The sequence below is a fragment of the Podarcis pityusensis genome (genome assembly GCF_964106645.2).
Source record: "Podarcis pityusensis genome assembly, chromosome: 4".
NCBI classification, from domain to species: Eukaryota; Metazoa; Chordata; class Lepidosauria; order Squamata; family Lacertidae; genus Podarcis; species Podarcis pityusensis.
In genome coordinates this window covers 32,490,189-32,509,865 of record NC_138027.1, presented here as the reverse complement: position 1 = coordinate 32,509,865, position 19,677 = coordinate 32,490,189, and the positions used below count along the sequence as shown (strand labels likewise).

The 19,677-nt window shown below is 42.2% G+C and overlaps 1 protein-coding gene and 2 long non-coding RNA genes across 5 annotated transcripts in view; 2 read left to right on the top strand and 1 right to left on the bottom strand.

The window, feature by feature from the left end:
- The window catches only part of DRD3 (dopamine receptor D3), a 33,268-nt gene extending 31,408 nt beyond the window's left edge, over positions 1-1,860 (bottom strand). Inside the window, exons 1-2 of one of the 2 annotated variants that reach the window (XM_081004330.1) lie at positions 1,461-1,517; positions 969-1,048 (exon numbers count right to left, since the gene is read on the bottom strand). The gene's annotated coding sequence lies outside the window, so the exon portion shown is untranslated. Of the gene's footprint in view, positions 1-968; positions 1,049-1,460 lie in introns of both variants that reach the window. The other variant, XM_081004329.1, reaches the window with a different exon arrangement.
- LOC308476610 overlaps positions 1-19,677 on the top strand; it is a 144,510-nt gene that overhangs the window by 24,859 nt on the left and 99,974 nt on the right. The window lies entirely within an intron of this gene.
- Positions 703-19,677, top strand: part of LOC308476612 — a 61,912-nt gene continuing 42,937 nt past the window's right edge. The window contains exons 1-2 of the long non-coding RNA XR_013985995.1: positions 703-776; positions 10,528-10,640. This is a non-coding gene — a long non-coding RNA (uncharacterized lncRNA). The remainder of the gene's footprint in view (positions 777-10,527; positions 10,641-19,677) is intronic.

Below are 19,677 nucleotides of genomic sequence, written 5' to 3'. Positions count from 1 at the left end.
GACCATGTTTGTTAGGCATGATATGAAAACTCAGTTTAGTGGTTGGACTGTGTTGAGTATTTTCAGACATGGAAGTCAACACCTGGCATTGCAATAATCAATTTTCCTTTCACTGTGCTTAAATACGCATGTGCAACCTGATCTTTGACTGAAATGGCTTGTCAAAATAGTAGTCTGAAACAACACATAAGGCTTATTCTGGTTTCTGCTTACAGTGCAAACCTCAAATGAAATTCCCAATTATTCACACTATGTAAGATTCTGCTGTGAGCTCTGTTCATTGAAACAACCGTGTGCCCAATGCACTTTATAGCAACCAGCCTTGACATCAAAAGTAATTACTGAGTGACAATGGCTGTAATCATATTCCCAGTTGTCAGATATCATTTCCATTTTCTGGTTCCAAAAACAATCAATAGAACCCAAAGTGATTCCAAATGTGTTTTTATTGGATAACTGTGCCAAATGAGAGCAAGCTTCAGAACTAAAAACTTAGTGGTACAACTTAGTGGTACAAATTAAAAGCTTACTAACCTTCATCATTATAATCACAATCATTTGGGATCATATCTGTATTTTTCTGAAACTCCCCTATTTTCCTTTCCACCCTCCTTTCCCTTAATAGGTCATTCTCAATCTACTTCACCTATTCTCCTTTATAGCTCTATTTTTATGACTTTCATTCTTTTACTTCCTTTCAATTACAAAAGTTTGTGCATCTATTTCAAGGGCAAAACTCGGATGGAAATACCAGAATCAAAACAATTTTATCAAAGGTCAGTGTTTTAGGTCATGTGAGATTATATATACATCTTGAAAAATGTGTGTGGGCACACATACAAATGCATCCTCAAGTCTGCGTTTGCTCATTTCAACATTCTGGTACACTAGATATTCAAATCCCTCAAATTATTTTAATTATAGCACCGACCTTAAAACAATAGCACCATTCTTTCAAGATGACTTACTTTGTTGGAGCAGGGCTTTCTTCTTAGAAAACTTACTTTTAATATATACAGGACTTTCAAACCGACAGCCTTTCTAACTGCTGCATTGAAGTGAAGGGGCACAAAACAAAATTATCTCAGGATTGTCAAGAGCTACTTTGCCAGTTATAGCAAGTGACAAACATCAACCTCCTTTCCACACACCTTTTTAAAAAGTCTTACAGAGGGAGGAGAGCATTTAAAATTAACAATCTTTACTAGATTATGAAAGAGAAAATATTAAAAAGAACAAGCTCTCTCTATCCTGTCCTCCAGGTGATAATGCACAGAATACAATCCCCCTCCTTGAACCATAGGTAGTTTACAGCCTTGACAGGTATATTCTTCTTCTTATGCATATGGGTTTTCTTTCAGGCTGTTAGGTTTTTTAAAAGATTTGCAAAGAGCATAGGTTAAAAGCAGGAAATCTTACAAGACAGAACTAAAATACAAAAGAGGAAAACAATGACTTACCCTCGTCTGTCTGATTCAGCTCTGGAAGGATATAGAGAACATGTTAGATTCCTGTGGCTCTGCAGCCATATGCCCCAGGGGACTCAAACTTTGCCCTTCCCGAGACATTGCAACTATGTAAGAATACAAGAAAAAAATATTCCACTTTGGACCTGATCTATATCCATACATTTCCCATATGTCTTTCTGAAGATCTCAAAGACCAGCTGCTTGGTGTCTCTGTCCTTGGTGCTGATAGAATAAGCTGCTCTCTCCCTACCTCCTCTCCCCCCCCCCTTCATATTCCAGTTCTACAGCATCACCTCTCTGCCTTTCCTCTAACTTTATCAGCCTCTCTTACATACTGCTTGCTTTTCCTGCCAGTCTGTGCCTCTCAGATATCTTGGAAGCTGAAGCTGAAAGTCTGTCGCCTTTGTCTTATTCATGCTATCCATGTGTTGACAATTTCAAAATCCATTAGGTGGAATGTCATGCAGAATACAAATTCAAAACATTAAGTGTTCTTGGAGGTGGGGGGAATAGTTAAAGTGAGGAGTAGTCTACTGAATGAACAATAGGTTTGGTTTTCACAGACTGCTTGGGACCACAGACTAAAATCATACTAAGGTAGGCTCAGGTGTGAATCCAATGAAGATGCTGAACTCTTATGAATTCTGAATCAGTTCTTCATGCTTACCAAGCACGATTCAGATTATTTCCCATGGTGTTTTAAAGGGAGATGGCCTTGCCGAGAAAAATGCTATCTGTAAAATCTTAACAACTGTTGAGGCCAGAGATTTAATATTAATGATGCTGTGTGGTAGAGCATGTAGTTTGCATGTGAAAGGTTCCAGGTTCACTCCCCTGCATCTCCAGGTATGGCTAGGAAATATTCCTGCCTAAAATGCTGGATAACTATTCACAGGCAATATGAGCCAGATGGACTGATAGTCTAGATCGGTATAAGGTAGCATCCTATGGAGCACTTAATAATAACAATAACAATAAGCCTTACCTGTGAATGCAAGACAGTTTTTTCTTATCTGAATGTTAGACTATAATTTCATATGGCTATATTATTCATTCATTCACTGTACATTCAAAATATAACTTTAGGATGATCTGATTGAAGAATTTGCTTTTAAATTTCAGAACACTTTATGAAAGAGCAAAGACCTGCTGAAAAATTTCTTTCCATGATTAAATTGCATGTGATACTTCACCCTACATGTAGCCTCATACCAGCACACTAAGGCCTTTATGGATATGTGTGTGTGTGTGTGTGTGTGTGTGTGTAGATAACACAACCATCAAGCTCTAACCCAAGGTGCTGATTACATAACATCTAATCCCCATGTAATGTGATGGGGGGATAGTTTTGCTCAGGGGATTGCAGACCCATCATACCATTCACTTTTCATTTTAAAATATGAATCTATGTGCCCCCTTACATGAGACACAGAGAATGCACAGCCACCAGAATCTCATAAAAATAAAGTGGGTGGGGGAAGAAAGGATTGAATAGATCAGGGATCAGCAACCTTTTTCAGCCGTGGGCTGGTCCACCGTCCCTCAGACCATGTGGTGGGCTGGACTATATTTTTTGGGGGGAAATGAATGAATTCCTATGCCCCACATATAACCCAGAGATGCATTTTAAATAAAAGGACACATTCTACTCATGTAAAAACAGACTGATTCCCGGACCATCCGCGGGCCGGATTGAGAAGGCGATTGGGTTGCATCCGGCCCACGGGCCTTAGGTTGTCTACCCCTGGATTAGATGCAGCACTATGGGAGGGAAATTTTCCATTGCTCGTTGCCACTTTAAAAATTAAAAGCAAAATTTAGATTTTTCCCCTCTTTTTAATTTAAATTTAGAAGTTCTCAAAACAGCAAGGGCACGGAACGCGTCATTAATGGTGTTATACATAAAACTTAATAAGTGCCTAGAACATCTGTGGACAATTATAATTGTAATGGTTTATTATCCAAGAAAGGCATAACATTTTCCTGTTACAAAATACGCATCCAGTACTCAGAAGGTCATTGTAGCAGAAGCACGTATGGAGTGAATGTAACAAATGAATAACCAATGTACATTTATTATGATGAAATGGATTGGGCAGAAAGTTCTTATGTGCAATTAAGAATCAGTTAGATCTAGGCTGGATCTAGACATATCAAAGAAGCGTTTCAGTTTAATAGCATAAATTTAAACAGGGAAAACAGGTAGGGGGGAAACCGGCACGTCGCCATCTGGTGGCACAATGTTATATCACACATACAACGAATATAAATCAATTTTTCTGTACCAGCCTAGCTGAGTCCATGGGTTGGAAATATAATTATTAGCTAAAAAGTAGCTATTGTTTTTAGGTTACATGCCAGAAAGGGAAATTTAATGAAAGCTAGAAATTGAAACAAATTTGCAATATCTGAAACAATAATGGACAAACATTTAAAACCACCTGACACTTTGGGGTATCAGATGCTAGACTGTCGAAGCTGAATTCTGGACTGCGGTTAGGGTGTGTCTGTATCCACGTGGGTGTCATATTTCTGCATGCCCCTTAATGTAAAAATGACAACATGTAGCAAACCAGTGTAGCCCCTTTCCTGGCGTGCTAGTTTACCACATGCAAGGAGCTCTTTACATGGAGGCGCATTCAAAAATATAACTCCCACCTGCAGTCTAAAGTGGTAATATGCAGAATGCAAGCTTCTCAACATATCTTCCTCAAACTGTATAATATGAGAACAATTCTTAGTTGCCCGATTACAATGGATTAGATATGGAGCCATGCAAACCACATGTAGCAAGGTGGGAATGAGTAAAAATGAAAATGTCCCAAATGGGCTTGAAGTGGACTCAACTTTATTGGCTGCACTTCATGATGTTTGGTATGACACAGGGCAGGGATCCAGCCACTGGCTTGCTGGCCAATGTCACTATCGAAACCCAACTGCTGGAATAATGTTAAAGGGAGCTGAATGATCTCCCGCAACCCAGTATGAACTATTGTGGGTGTGGGTGTGCATGCCTGGACATGTGGAGTACATCCCAACCTCCTCAGCTGGGGTTGAGTCTTTGAACAGGAACCCCAAGGCTCTTTAATCAATGTTAGTGTACATCAATAACCGCAAAGCAAATGTTGCTGTGAGGAAGGCAAAAATCTCGCAGTGGTGGGCCCAGTTGTGGTAGGGGGTAAATTCCTTCCCAGCCCCATCAGCTGTCAGCTACCCTCCATCTACTGCAATCAGAACAGCTTGTTAACATAGACAGGGGCAGAAAAGTCAACATCAACAGTACCAAAGCCACAGAACCAGCCCTCTAATTCCCAGGAGTGGACAAAAAAGCATACTGTGCCACCAATGAGCTCCCAAGGGTGGGGTTTTATTACACTACTGCACAGCTGAGTAGCTATTCATGAGCCACCTGCTGTGTGCCCATTCCAATCAGACCCACACTCACCCAAATCCACATGGGTGCACAAGTAGGGTCCTTGTTTAGGAAGGGACCCAGGACTTGCCACCAGAGCTGAGCAGGTATTTCAGCCTTGGCCTCTTACAGTTAAATGCAACCCTAAGCCACATTGAGACCTAACACAAATGCATTGCTTCTTTGAGATACAATATTGTGATTCCAGAATAAAATCAAACTGAACCAAAAAAAGTAGACTTCTTCAGAGATTTGATAAAGTTTTGCCTACGTGACTTTCCCAACTGTATCAAATGGCATGTTTCTACTACTATTTGCAAACACTCTTATTAATCTCAGTTTTCACCAGCTGTGTTGCCAGTTGTATTGAGCAATCAGGTGGCATGGACTTATATTTTAAATAATAACATATCTAAGTGAGGAGGGCAGTGCTTGGTAAACAAGGGATGTGTTGTATATTGTTGTCGTTCTGTATTTGATCTTTGTCCTCTTCTTCTGCCTTATGGCGCCAGAGTTTGTGCTTCTTTGTGAGACTTTTGTACTACAAAAAACAAAACAAAACATAAACAGATTCCAAGCCCATGTGAACATTTTCTTTAAAAGAACAGGTGTTCCAAGTACTATACCAAGGGTCCTAGCTTTAAGAATGTGCACTGTTCCTCCAACGGACACATCAAGAATTTTGATCAGCACTGTGGCAATTTAGAGAGTCAAGAGCAGGAGAATAATGTGATGAGTTATTAATAGTTTACACAAATTATGTATATGAGCAGGTATGACCTAAAACTATCACCATCAGAAGTCTAAAGCCATTTGACGATAGGGGAAACTAGGCAGTCACTGTAGCAAAGAGGGATAGTTTGCTGGTAGTTCACATGGGACTACGCAGGGACGATATTAAATCAGTTTCGGTGGCGCAATAGTTGAGAAGGGTAAATAGCAGATCTAAAATATGTTGCCTTTAAAGGTAAAGGGTGAAGGGACCCCTGACCATTAGGTCCAGTCGTGACTAACTCTGGGGTTGCGGCGCTCATCTCGCTTTACTGGCCAAGGGAGCTGGCGTACAGCTTCCGGGTCATGTGGCCAGCATGACTAAGCTGCTTCTGGCAAACCAGAGCAGCACACGGAAATGCCGTTTACCTTCCCGCCAGAGCGGTTCCTATTTATCTACTTGCACTTTGACGTGCTTTCGAACTGCTAGGTTGGCAGGAGCTGGGACCGAGCAACGGGAGCTCACCCCGTCACGGGGATTCGAACCGCCGACCTTCTGATCGGCAAGTCCTAGGCTCTGTGGTTTAACCCACAGTGCCACCTGCGTCCCTTTGTTGTCTTTAAGTAATGAATTAAAAACCCAGCCTAAAATAGGAATAATTCTTTGTTCTTAGTTTTTGTGTGTGTTATTTTCTAGCCTAGAGACAGAAAGGTTTAAAGGTGTAACACTAAACTATGGTTTATCTCTACATCAGGCTTCCTCAACCCTGGCCCTCCAGATGTTTTGAGACTGCAATTCCCATCATCCCTGACCACTGGTCCTGCTAGCTAGGGATCATGGGAGTTGTAGGCCAAAAACATCTGGAGGGCCGAGGTTGAGGAAGCCTGCTCTACATGAACTAACTTATTCTTCTCCCGGTGTTGCACGTTCCTTCTTTCTATCTCCTCTCCAGTATAACTGAGAGGAGGAGTTCAGAGGATTTTCTTCTGCTTTTAGTTTACCACAATCTGTTAACTCATCTGCAACGGGTGTTCACTGTGATTAAGGACAGCCCTCTTCATGGATTCTTTATCCAAGTAAACATACAATGGAGGGTTATGGGGATGAGTGTGACAGATGTGCTCCCCTCACCATTCCTGTTGCCCTCCTTGTGTTGAAAGCTGAACTTCTGAAGCAGGGAACCCCTTGTACTGATGAATGTTCCCCATGTGTTTTAGACCCCTTAAATGGTCTGAATGGTTAAACCTTAGGGCCTCAACTCCCCCCGGAACTCAGTGGGGAATGACAGGAATATTGCAAGGGGTGGATCTAATCCCTGTGTCAACTCCCTCATATGTCTACTTAAACTCAAGAAAAGAATGCTGAAGAGGGGTATTGTTGTTGTTGTTGTTTAGTCATTTAGTCGTGTCCGACTCTTCATGACCCCATGGACCAGAGCACGCCAGGCACTCCTGTCTTCCACTGCCTCCTGCAGTTTGGTCAAACTCATGCTGGTAGCTTCGAGAACACTGTCCAACCATCTCGTCCTCTGTCGTCCCCTTCTCCTTGTGCCCTCCATCTTTCCCAACATCAGGGTCTTTTCCAGGGAGTCTTCTCTTCTCATGAGGTGGCCAAATGGATAGGTTTGATCTTCTTGCAGTTCATAGGACTCTCAAGAGTCTCCTCCAGCACCATAATTCAAAAGCATCAGTTCTTTGGTGATCAGCCTTCTTTATGGTCCAGCTTTCACTTCCCTACATCACTACTGGGAAAACCATAGCTTTAACTATACAGACCTTTGTTGGCAAGATGATGTCTCTACTTTTTAAGATGCTGTCTAGGTTTGTCATTGCTTTTCTCCCAAGAAGTAGGGGTCTTTTAATTTTGTGGCTGCTGTCACCATCTGCAGTGATCATGGAGCCCAAGAAAGTAAAATCTCTCACTGAAGAGGGGTATTAATAATGGCTAATTTAAACAAGCCAACTTCATAAACCACAGTTTGAAGTTGACTTGGTTGAAACTAACCACGGTTAATGTTGACCACAGTTAGAGAGTTTGGAGAAAACACCAAATCTTGGTTGAGCAAAGCAAAAGCTTCCAAATTCCTTCTTCTGGCCATACAGGGAAAGCAGATGGGACAAGGGAGTGCCTGAGTCCAGAAGTAGGCTAGACTTGTTCAAACCATGGTTTGGTGTTATGTACAAACATACCCCAAAGATGATTACATACTACCCAAGCTACCACTGTAGCATAGTCTGTACTGAATAAGCTTAATGGTTTGTTTGCTTTTGGGAGGTGTTTTTTTAAAAAATTGTTCACTATAGCTTTATCTGTATTCACATATATGAATTGCACAAAAAGGACAGGAAGCGAGAGCTGTTCTCTATTCAGGGTTGCTCCGTCAAGGACAACGTACAAGGTGAACAGCATGGCCAAAGTTTTTAATTGCCTGCATTTTACATGCTCCAGGATTTAATAGGATCTTTAGCTGTCAAAGATGTCAGTGCATTTCTAATAGATTTAACAACAAAATCTGAACCGACAGTTTAATTCTAAACACAAGCTGCTTGAAGCTGAGGAGCAGTGTTACACCCCTACACTTCCTTGTGCCAAACAAAAGAAGAATGTGTTGAATATTCTGCTTGGTTTCTTTTTAGTACAATGAAAGCTTGGCTTTACCAAGACAGCTAATGTCTGTCCTGCAAAATCTCCATCCTTAAGGAAAGACTGGGATTTCCAACTGATGCAATGTGGTCCTTTAGAAGCGACAATAAAAATAGTAATTCTGCAATACCTGTACTACATTGTGTGCATTCTGATGGGACAAGACAAACAAAAGCTGGAATAGAAGAACCTTGCTAACACAGATTACTTAATGTGATACTGTAATGGTTATGTCCTTTTGGAAAACTGTTCCACCTAAAATACTGCAGTCAGGTAATTGCAAGAGTCAGGATGCAGGCTCAGAATTCTGAAGAACTGGGATTTACAGAACTGGAATTCTCAATCATGTTATCATATTCAGCTAAACAAATGGAGGAGTAAAAATAGAAGGTGACTCTGTGGGTTGTTTTAAGTCATGCAGGAAATCTGTGCCAGAACCAAGACTAGAATCCAACTTTTTTTTACTCTTAAAACCATCTTAGGAGAATTGTGATTGGTGAAGTCAGTTTTAAGTATGTTGCTTGTGCTATATTAGTTATGTAGTTATAAAGCATTTTATGTGAATTGGTTTTAATTATTTGTATTATATATTTTGTTTTGTTATATGTTACTGAGCAAAATACTGGGGGTAAATATATGTGTAATCACCCCTGAAGCTGTGGGATAGAACAGAAGAAGCCATTTGTCAAGAAACACTAGCTTATGACTGAAAGAGGTCTAAATGCCTCTCTTTAGGGCAGAAATATCTTTCTGTCTGGATTATGTGAAAAGCAGAAATGCTGACAAGGCTTTAGTCAAGCTAAGGCAATGCACCAGTGTAGATTTGTTATTCCACACAGCTAGCATAGGAGCAAACTCCAAGGGCCCGAGGTTCCCCCCCAAAGTATTTGAGGGGGCCCCTACAGTTGATGGGCATTGCCATTCAAATGATGTTCGTATGTCGCGTCTTGTGATTGATTTATGCAATGCAGGGCTTACCGTCCACACCCCCCCCCCATATTTTAAGTTGGCACCCTTGGCAGCTAGTATCACTTTAACTCCTAAAACAATGGAAGACTGCTTCTGCAGGTGTTTGTCTCGTGACCTGTTAATATGCTGGGTTGAAGCACAGTATAAAAGGTAAAGGTACCCCTGACAGTTAGGTCCAGTCGTGGCCAACTCTGGGGTTGCGGCGCTCATCTCGCTTTATTGGCCAAGGGAACCAGCGTACAGATTCCGGGTCATGTGGCCACCATGACTAAGCCGCTTCTGGCGAACCAGAGCAGCACACGGAAACACCGTTTACCTTCCCGTTGGAGTGGTACCTATTTATCTACTTGCACTTTTGATGTGCTTTTGAACTGCTAGGTTGGCAGGAGCAGGGACTGAGCAATGGGAGCTCACCCCGTCGCGGGGATTCGAACCACTGACCTTCTGATCGGCAAGCCCTAGGCTCTGTGGTTTAACCCACAGCGCAACCGCGTCCCGAAGCACAGTATAAAAATATCCAAATATCTAAATGGTCAAGGCAGGGCAGCTTTCCCTGTCCTTTTCCCTGGCTTTTTAAAAATCAATCACTTTCACCACTCTCTGCTCTTTTAAAAGCGGCATGCATGCTCCTACTGCAGCTGCCATTTACACCTTCAGTGAAAATGGTATGTTTATTTTTCTAGCCATCAAAAACACCCAGTAGGTATATTGAGCAAACCTTGTGATGTGTATGAAATGTCCTGGTAAAATTCACCCTTCTAAATGACAAAACACCTGATGCTTTGAGACTTTCATATTCATCTGCTAGTTTGCTCCTTCTCTGCCTGGGCCATTTTTTGATCCTTTCATGTATTTATGACAGCTAAACAAGAAGCACAGAAAGCATACAGGAAACGATGGACCCATTTCCCTCACATTGGAAGTTACAAACTGATTCATGCAGCAGACTACACGGCTGATGTTTAGCATCTGATGCCAATACAAATTTGCAATGCGGCCTACTGGAACCAAAGGGAAACCATATAAAAATTACTTTGTGTTTGTGTGTGTATATGATAGGCTTCCAAACTTCATCAGATATACAGGTGAACCCTTTCATCACACTCACACAGCTATCTGCTGCTGTTACTGCCGGTGGTGGTTCACTGGTAGCAGCTGTGGAAGCTCAGGCTTAATGACCTGGGTCTGCACTAAGAGACAGCTGGAGTCAGTCAGGGCCTTGCCTTCCCAGACCAGGTGGAAAAGGCCTGCAAAGCAGGGAGTAGGACTCACAGCTGATTCCTTCTTAGTAATTTATGCCTCTTCCTATAGTCCTCTTCTAGTTCTAGGAGCTCCAGAAACTACTCTTTTGGTGGATTTGGCCATGTTAATTTCTGTCAGGAAATGATGAGATGGCAAAAGGGCATGCCTGCAGTATTGTGACCGGTCTCACCAGGTATGAATTATAATAATTGCTTTTAGAAAATTTTCCTTAAGATGGGCTAACAAAATTTCAGGATTGTCTTTTGACTGTGTTGAGAATTACAAACAAACAAAAATAGATTATTGCAATGATTCCAAAGTTCATGATTGCTGGGAGAGAATGGAGTTACACCATAGCTTTCCCATCTTTTGAAGAACACAACTAAGACATAAGGTAGCCACCCTATCCTCCTGTATCTCTCCTCAAGATTCAAGTGTTAGCATTGTGCATCTGGTAAAATGCCGAATGGTAACACAAGGCAGATGGTCACTGGAGACTTGTGATATTTCTCTAATTTATTCATTTATTTATATCCTGGGATTTATTTAAAAATTGACTCACCAAAGCTGTGTAGTGAGAGCTTGCCCTATTTAAGTACATATTCTTTCTGACAATTCCTCTCACCCTCATCCCCCAGTTTCTACCGTTGCTCATGTTAATGTTTTTCTAAGATGAAAAGCTTTTCAGGGTATGGATTTTCTTATTCAGCCCAAACCTAGTATTTGCAATGCCTCCATTCTGAAAGAAATTCCCCACTGTTTAAAGGAACAAAATCCGCTTTATTATGTACAGTAGACCTTGCCATGCTTGGCTTTGTTTAATGTGATGACTGTAATAAACAGCATGGTGAGATCCAAAAGTTCCCCTAAAATACAGCATTCTTTTGGCATTTGTTCCACACAAGTGAATAAAGAAACCCACAGTGACAGTTCTTCAGAGTAAACCTCTTGTATTCATGAGAAGCAGCTGTGCTCCTGGCTGGGGAGAAATCGATTGCCAAGAAGCCAAGGTATTTGCATATGAACTGAAAAGGTGGATTCTATTGATGAAAACCAGGCCAATGAAACATCCTTTTATTAAAAATAACCCCCTCATTTCTGCAAACACTACCAAGGGGAAGGTAGTTGAGGCGGGAACCGCCTCAAATATATTATCTCCTGAGTCTCCTGTTTGAAAGGAGTACAAGTAGGCTTTTGAACTACCGGTCGTTCTACATTTCTTATCTTTATAGAACCAACACAGCTACTAAATCTCTGACTGAAACCATCATTCTAATGAAATGAAACACAATTTTACGCAGCACAGCAGGTTTTCCACTGAGACACATTTACAAACTCTCTATAAAGCTTCCTCATTTTAAATATACCAAATCACAAAAACGCAAATGGAAAGTGAAAAGAGTGGGAAGGAAAGGGGAAAGGGCGGCTACACAATTGGTGTTATCCCCCTTAAATCATACTCAAGAGTAGACCCCTGAAAATAATTTGATTTACTCTGAATATGACTAATATTGGTCAATCCAAGAATAGTCCCCTCCCCTTAAAAATGTGATTTGAGGAATCATAGAAGGGGTGGAGTGTGTGGAGACTGTAGGTAATTCAGTTTATCTACAAGATAGAGCTGGAGTAATAACATTTAATCTGCCAAATGATGATGTCTCCCAACAGATTTTTATCAAATGATGAGATTTAACAAGTTGTCTATGTCCTTGATTATAGCGTTTGGCTTTTCTTACAAAAAGGCCATCTTTGTCGGTTTGTAACATTCCACAGCACACTAATTCATTTAATTCAAAGAAATGCCACTGGTTTTGATGGTATCACTCATGAGTCAATGGGTGTGGGCTGCGTATTAACTAGGAAATCGAGATCTGGTGTAGTATAGTTGTTTTCTAATTTTGCCTCTGTCATGAATTTGTGCAATGTAAGGGCACCCTTTTTTTTTTTTTTTTTGGCCCAGGTACAGTCATACCTCATGTTACGTTTGCTTCATGATACGTTTTTTCAGGTTGCATCCCGTGGTGACCCGGAAGGGTTACTTCCAGGTTTTGCTGCTTGTGTATGCGCAGACACGCAAAATGACGTCACGTGCATGCGCAGAAGTGGCGAATCGCAACCTGCAAGTGCGCAGATGCGCCGAGAAGCAGGTTGCATTCTATTCATGTTGTGAACGGGCCTCCGGAACGGATCCTGTTCGCAACCAGAGGTACCACTGTACATTCTTTCTTGATTGGGCGGTCTGCCCTGCTCACAAAAGAGGGCACAGATTTGCATACATGCTGTGCCATAGGTAAATTTTCATTTACCTATGGCATAGCATGTATTCATTTGCAAAGCATGTACTCTTAAGCTACAGCCCCTCCCACTAAAAATTATACAATATAGTTGGGAAATATTGCAATAATAATTTATAACAATATTATAACATTCATATAAACATGTTAGAATCAAGCAAAAATAAACGAAAACTTACACAGGAACAAAAATTAACATTGTGCAACTGCCTACAAATACTATGACGTTAGGTATGCTCCCCACTCTGTCTCAATTCTTCATAAGTAAAATGGGTCTGCCTTTAAGAAGGGGTTGGGGTGGGAATAAGGATAGGGAAGATCAGGAGTACAAAGTGCTTCAAACACTCATAGAATTATAGAGTTGGAAGAGACCACAAGGGCCATCGAGTCCAACCCCCTGCCAAGCAGGAAACACCATCAGAGCACTCTGCTGTGGATGTTACCCCTGAAGCTGGTTTGGAAGCAGCAGCAGAATTCTACACCCTTGTAGCTATCAAGCATTGGCTACTAATATAACAACTGTGTTGAAGAAACTGCACTGGTTGCCAGTATGCTACCAAGCCGTCTTCAAGGTATTACAATTAGTATATAATAAAGCCTTAAAGAACCTGAGGCCCCTGTACTTAAAAGACCACCTTAGTCCTATACCTTGCAATGAGCTCACTTGCCATGGGTTAGTACAATTGATCTTCGACTGGCAACACCACAGATTCAAACCAGGCATGGTATTTCAGAAGACAGGGATGGTCATAAGATTTGCAGCAGCCAAGTATCAGGTGCCCATGCTTGGGTAAATTCAAGATTAAATTGTTAAAAATGAAGCAGTGTATTCTAAGAGCGTTTGTGGTGGCTATTTATTATTTATACCTCCTAATAACTGCAGCAATGTTATCAGCAAAGGTCAAAAAATTGCATCTCTCTCTGTTCCTTTTCTGAGCAAAAAGGATTCGAGCCTTTGACATTAGCATACCCGTTTTAGTGTTTATAGCAGCAACAGCAATACAAATGGTCTGAAAATATCTAGAATTTTGCAGTTTAAATGTACAGCCCACCTAGGTTTGATGGGGCTCTCTTTTATGACTGTGTGGAATGGTTAGCACAGGATGTGAATAAATGTAGGAACTACAGGGGTGTCATAATAGGAAGAAAGATGTATTTGATAGTTCTAACAGATAATGCCAAAGGGAGGCAACAAAAGAAAGAGGCTGGGAGATTGTAGCGCATAAAGGGAACAATGCCAAACCTTTATCAAAGTAAGGCCTAACTAGTTAAGTACCATGATTTAGCAGAAGCAAGAGGTTTCTCTGTGTCATAGAATAAATGGATGGGCCTTTTCCCACACTTCCCTCACAGTAGCCAGAGTTGTATGAGTGAGCTGAAAGAGCAGACTGGAAGCTGAAGAAACAGAGACATGTTTGCTTTATGCTGGACTGTGGGTCTCTCCTAGAAATCTAAAGGGGAAGCAAAATCTTTGGGGATGTTAATGCTGTGAGCCTCTCCAGCCTATGTTCTTGTTGTATATACAGTGGTACCTCTGGTTACGTACTTAATTGGTTCCGGAGGTCCATACTTAACCTGAAATTGTTCTTAACCTGAAGCACCACTTTAGCTAATGGGGCCTCCCGCTGCCTCTGCGCCGCCGGAGCATGATTTCTGTTCTGCTTCATCCTGAAGCAAAGTTCTTAACCTGAGGTAATATTTCTGGGCTAGCGGAGTCTGTAACCTGAAGTGTATGTAACCTGAAGCGTATGTAACCCGAGGTACCACTGCATGTGCAAATGAAACCATATGTCCTAAAGACACCACAGTCCCCCTTGACCTTCATTCTAAGGAAGCTGAACTCTGGGTAATCACTAGAGCCCCTGGAGTCTCTCATCTCTCAGAGATTGGGTTGACGTGTTAACAATACATTTGAGTTTTGCACTTTGTCTGTGACAAGGTGTTTGGCAAATCTTTCCTGGTATCTTACATATGTTTGCACCTCAAGTAATGTGTGCCCTTCTTTCTCTTTGGCTGCTTTACCTTTCAATAGTGTTCTGTGTTTTTCGGTCCCAGTGGGACACCAAGTGGGCACACAGAGAACTGCAGGAAAGTAAATTAACAACCCAAAATTATTTCTTTAGATGCAAGGAACACATTTTGGAAAACCCTGTTGGGTTTTTCCAGCGTTATGATTAAATATTTTGAAGCAGTTGCACAATGAACAATTAGCTCTTATATATGTGAGTGTGGGTATATATAGAGAGCTATACGTATATGTTCATTTTCTTTCAAGGACGGGGACTGGGTTAGTAGTGTTGCAAAGTAGCTAGTATTTAAAAGTTACCTTGCCATTGGAGACGATGCAGCCATCCATGGCTTCTCTTGCCCTGCTCCTCATTGTTCCATTCACCCTCCCTGCTTGCAGGCTAGGAGGAGTTATGCAACCTAGCAAACACAGTGCTTTGGGAAGAGAATTGGCTCATGTTTAGCAGCTTGGGGCCACTTTACTTGCAGAATTTCCTTACCTCCAGTGGCGTAGCATGGGGGGTGCAGGGGGGGGCCAGCCGCACCGGGCGCAACATCCGGGGGTTAGGGTTAGGGGGCGCAAATCCACAGGTTAGGGGGCGCAAATCCACGGGTTAGGGGGCGCAAATTACTTGCCTTGCCCCAGGTGCTGACAGCCCACGCTACGCCACTGCTTACCTCATATGTGCCCACTCAGTGACTTCAATCTGGCAAACTGGTATCAGGGCTGGAGCAGCCATTAGGGATGAAGGCACTGTCTCAGGTTGCAGAAGCTCCTGAGGTGGCACCTCCAGTGGAGAAGCAGCTCCGGAAATCAGCTCTGATGCTGGTGGTGCTTCTTTGGCAATGGCAACAGCTGTGCAGGCAGTGGCAGCAGGGCAGCACTTTCCATTTCTCCTCAAGCCACCACTGCCTGGCATTGTTACAGGTGGCACATACTTGTTTCACATCGATAAGAAATCAGTATTTTAGTGTGGCAGCACCTACAATTTGGAACTCCGTGCCTATGCACATCATTGAAGGGTGTCGGCACATACCTTTGAATAATGACTGGTGGCGAGGTTTTATTTACACATATATCCAGGCTGAACATTCCAACAGTTGTTTCTCCCTGATTAGGTTTCTGGATCGTCTTACCTAAAGTCATAGCTTTGTTTTCAGTAGTCATTTCTTTGTTTTCAAAGCAAGCATCTGTGTATTCCCAATTTTAGGTGAGATTAGACAAGGCTGGCCCCTTGCCTGTTGTTTTTCCCTTAGGACAGTGTTTCTGGGCAGGTGCACCAGACTCTGAGCTTTTAAAAAAGTAAGCCTCTAGCCCTCCTAGAAAGTAAGTTGTGGGCCAAAATGTGCAGATACATTTCTGTGAAATTAGTGTGATTGTGGTGTGACCATCGTGTGTATTTTCCCTGGTACTGAGGAATGCTTCTTGTTGCTATTAGACAGCAACAGGATCAGTGTTTGTGTGTATGTGTAAAATCTATACTAATTGATCTCCACAGTCAGGATCTGCAGGATATAGCTGACTTCCCATGGTAAGTGTAAGGTTGCCAGGGCTGACTGTCTCTCTAATTTTGTGTTATTACACTCCCCATGGCAGCCATTTTGTGTTGTGCCCCTCCTCTCCTAACCTATTTTGTGACTGGCATCCACAGCTTTCTCTCAAAATTGAAAATGTGTTCGCTGGTTGAAAAAGATTGGTGGTTCCTGCCCTAAGATGACTGGGCAATTGTCCTTCCAACCCTAGGATGGTGTGGCCTCCAGCCTGGTGATTGGGGAGGGAGGGGAGGGCCTCCAAAATCTTTCTCCAAAATGATATCTCATTAAAACATGATAAAATAATTTTAGTATGATTATATTTAGTATTATTGGCCAGTTAAGTTTATAGTGCTCATGTAATTCTGTTGGAAAACATAGAACTAGTTGTGGTAAATCAATTAGGTAAAGGGATCCCTGACCATTAGGTCCAGTCGTGGCCGACTCTGGGGTTGTAGTGCTCATCTCGCTTTATTGGCTGAGGGAGCCGGCGTACAGCTTCTGGGTCATGTGGCCAGCATGACTAAGCCGCTTCTGGCGAACCAGAGCAGCGTACGGAAACGCCGTTTACCTTCCCGCTGGAGCGGTACCTATTTATCTACTTGCACTTTGACATGCTTTTGAACTGCTAGGTTGACAGGAGCTGGGACCGAGCAACGGGTGCTCACCCCGTCGCGGGGATTTGAACCGCCGACCTTCTGATCGGCAAGCCCTAGGCTCTGTGGTTTAACCCACAGCGCCACCCGCGTCCCTGGTAAATCAATTAAGTGTTAATATTTACAGAAGGATAACTTGGGGTGAGAGAAAGGAGCAGCAAGTCAACATCCTGCCCCACTCTGAGGCGGGACACATTTGGCTTGAGGAACTGTGTTGCTGCTCTTTGTGTCAAGATTAAAAAGAATCGAGCAATTGTTTTAAAAATAGAGACCTGAATGGTATGCTGTTTACATTGGCTGCTGAAAAATTCTACTGTAGTAGAAACTGCATAGATGGATGGTATTTTACTCTGAAATGATTCCTGGTTGCTCCTTCCTTTTCGTAGTGTCACTAGGTTTATGAAATGACTTTACAATGCCAACAAGAAGGCTAGCAAGTATGTACAGGGTGAGTCTTTTAAAAGAGGCTCCGTGGAACATGTGTACTCTGTATCCACGGGGCCTCTTTTAAAGGACTCACCCTGTATATGCATGTTGACCTTTTGCAGCTGTGCACTGGATGCTATTTTTCAAGATATCCCTTATATAGTGAGATTGGAGGGGTGTAGGCTGTATACTGGAGTTCCTTCTAATTCATGGATCCAGCAAGGATTCAATTGCTGGAATAGCCCTGAAAATTTATTGGCAATAGCCTAAGCATGTTTTGTTCAGGTAAAAAGGGTCGTTGCGTTGCTCTGTGCCAGAGGCAAATGGTTGAGCCTCTCTTCCCTCAAATGTCTGTTAGTTAGAAAGAAAGACAAAAGTCAGACTTGAGGTTTGTATGAGGTAGAAACGAGAAGCAGGCTAGCCAGCCGAGAGATGGAGACATGCCTGATTTCTGCTGGAATCCAAGGCTGAGGCCATGGGAGAAACAATACTTTCTTGGGGTGTTAATACCATAGCTGTCAACTTTCAGATTTGAAAATAAGGGATCAGCAGCCTCACCTGTCCTGGGGATAGTCTATGGGATATCTAACAATCTGGGATAGCAGTGGGAAGCAGCAGGAAACAGCGCTGGAATAAGGGAATTTCCCGCAAAAAAAGGGAAGGTTGACAGCTATGGTTAATGCTATGAGCCCCTCATAGAATTATGGAATTGTAGAGTTGGGACTTTATTATTATGATAAATAAATCATATATTATAAAGACACCACAGCAGGGGTGCCGGGTATAGGGAGTGCAAGGGACTTCTGCCCCCTTAATATTTTGAGGCAGGGGGCTGTGCCCTCCAATACTGAGGAGGGCAGTCATCCCCCGCCACCCCTGGGTGAGTGTTGGTTTGCAGGGCATGGGGTAGGAGGCTTGGAGGGCGATTTTCACCCTCTGCACACACACACACTTGCGATAACTAGTGCATCCCAGCAGGCATGGCTCAACATTATGCATGCATGACAGTCCCCCCACCAACGTTGGGCCTAACTCAGTGCACCTGCACCAAAGTTTCTGCTGTTCCTCATTCCAAGGAAACTGAGCCTTGGGTAAGCACCTGGAACCCCTGGAATCTCACACGGCTTGGAGATTGGGGTGGCATGCAACAATAGGCATGTGCGTGTGCCAGAACAAAATTCAGCAAAACTCCTGTGCTGAGTGCATATTCCTTAAAAGTATGCCTGTGTATGTGTAATATATTTAGAAACATGTGCTTATACACACACACATAGAGCGAGGATGGAAATGCTGCAACACTTAAATAAATCCATGCTTCCATTAAATCCATTAAATTAAGCCATGGTACCACAGCACTAATGTCGGACATAAACATTTGCACAGCTCTTAAAAGGCACCAGGCAGAGGTTTATTTCTGATCTTAGCATTGTGGGATAAGCCTCTGCTGCAGCCTTTTACTATCAAAGAGCAAGCAGAGACTGATCTCTGATGTTAGTGTTGTAGTTCCCAGCACAATGCCAGAGATAAGCCTCTGCTGGCTTGATAAAAAGAAAAGGCAGGATATATAGATGTATATATATATTATACACACATACAATCTTAGCACTGTGAGACTACTGTACTGATATCAGAGATAAACCTCTGCTTGCTCCTGTGGCTTTAACTTTGAATCTCCTGGTATCATATGACATCACTTGAATGACATGTGTAGCTCCACCTACTTGTCAAAATAGTCCATGGATTTCTGGATTCTCCCTTCAGTTAGGACCTTTTATTTCAAAAGAATAGCCATTTATTTCAATAGTCATTGAACCACACTACATATTGGCTTACTGGTAGCAGAGTTATGTAGCTTTTATACATCTGAGTGTTTCTTAGAGCTGATCACATTTTTATGTGGAAAGCTTTCCCATTAAGATGATGCCTATTTGAAAATTAAAATTGATTAGAAACAATTCTTTTCTGTATATTCATTTTCTTATGAGAAATTTCTAGTGAATTCATTAGATGTAAGTCTTGCCAAAGAGAAATGGGTTGGATTATGTGCACTTTGAGAAGAATCAGCGAAGAAAAGAAATAACCAAGTATTTGGCATAATGGTGCAGTTCCTGTTAAGCCGTTATCAATGTGTGATGAAATACTTTACCGTTAGTTCTTCTTTCCACACAGCTGACTTTATAGTCTCCCCTTTTCAGAAGCAAATTAGCATCAGCATCAATAGTGAACTTTGTGGTCTTGTGCCTATAGCAAGGTATTGAAATAAGGCCAGCCTTAGATGCCAATCCCGTCTTTCCAGTTCTCCTAGCTTAAAGAG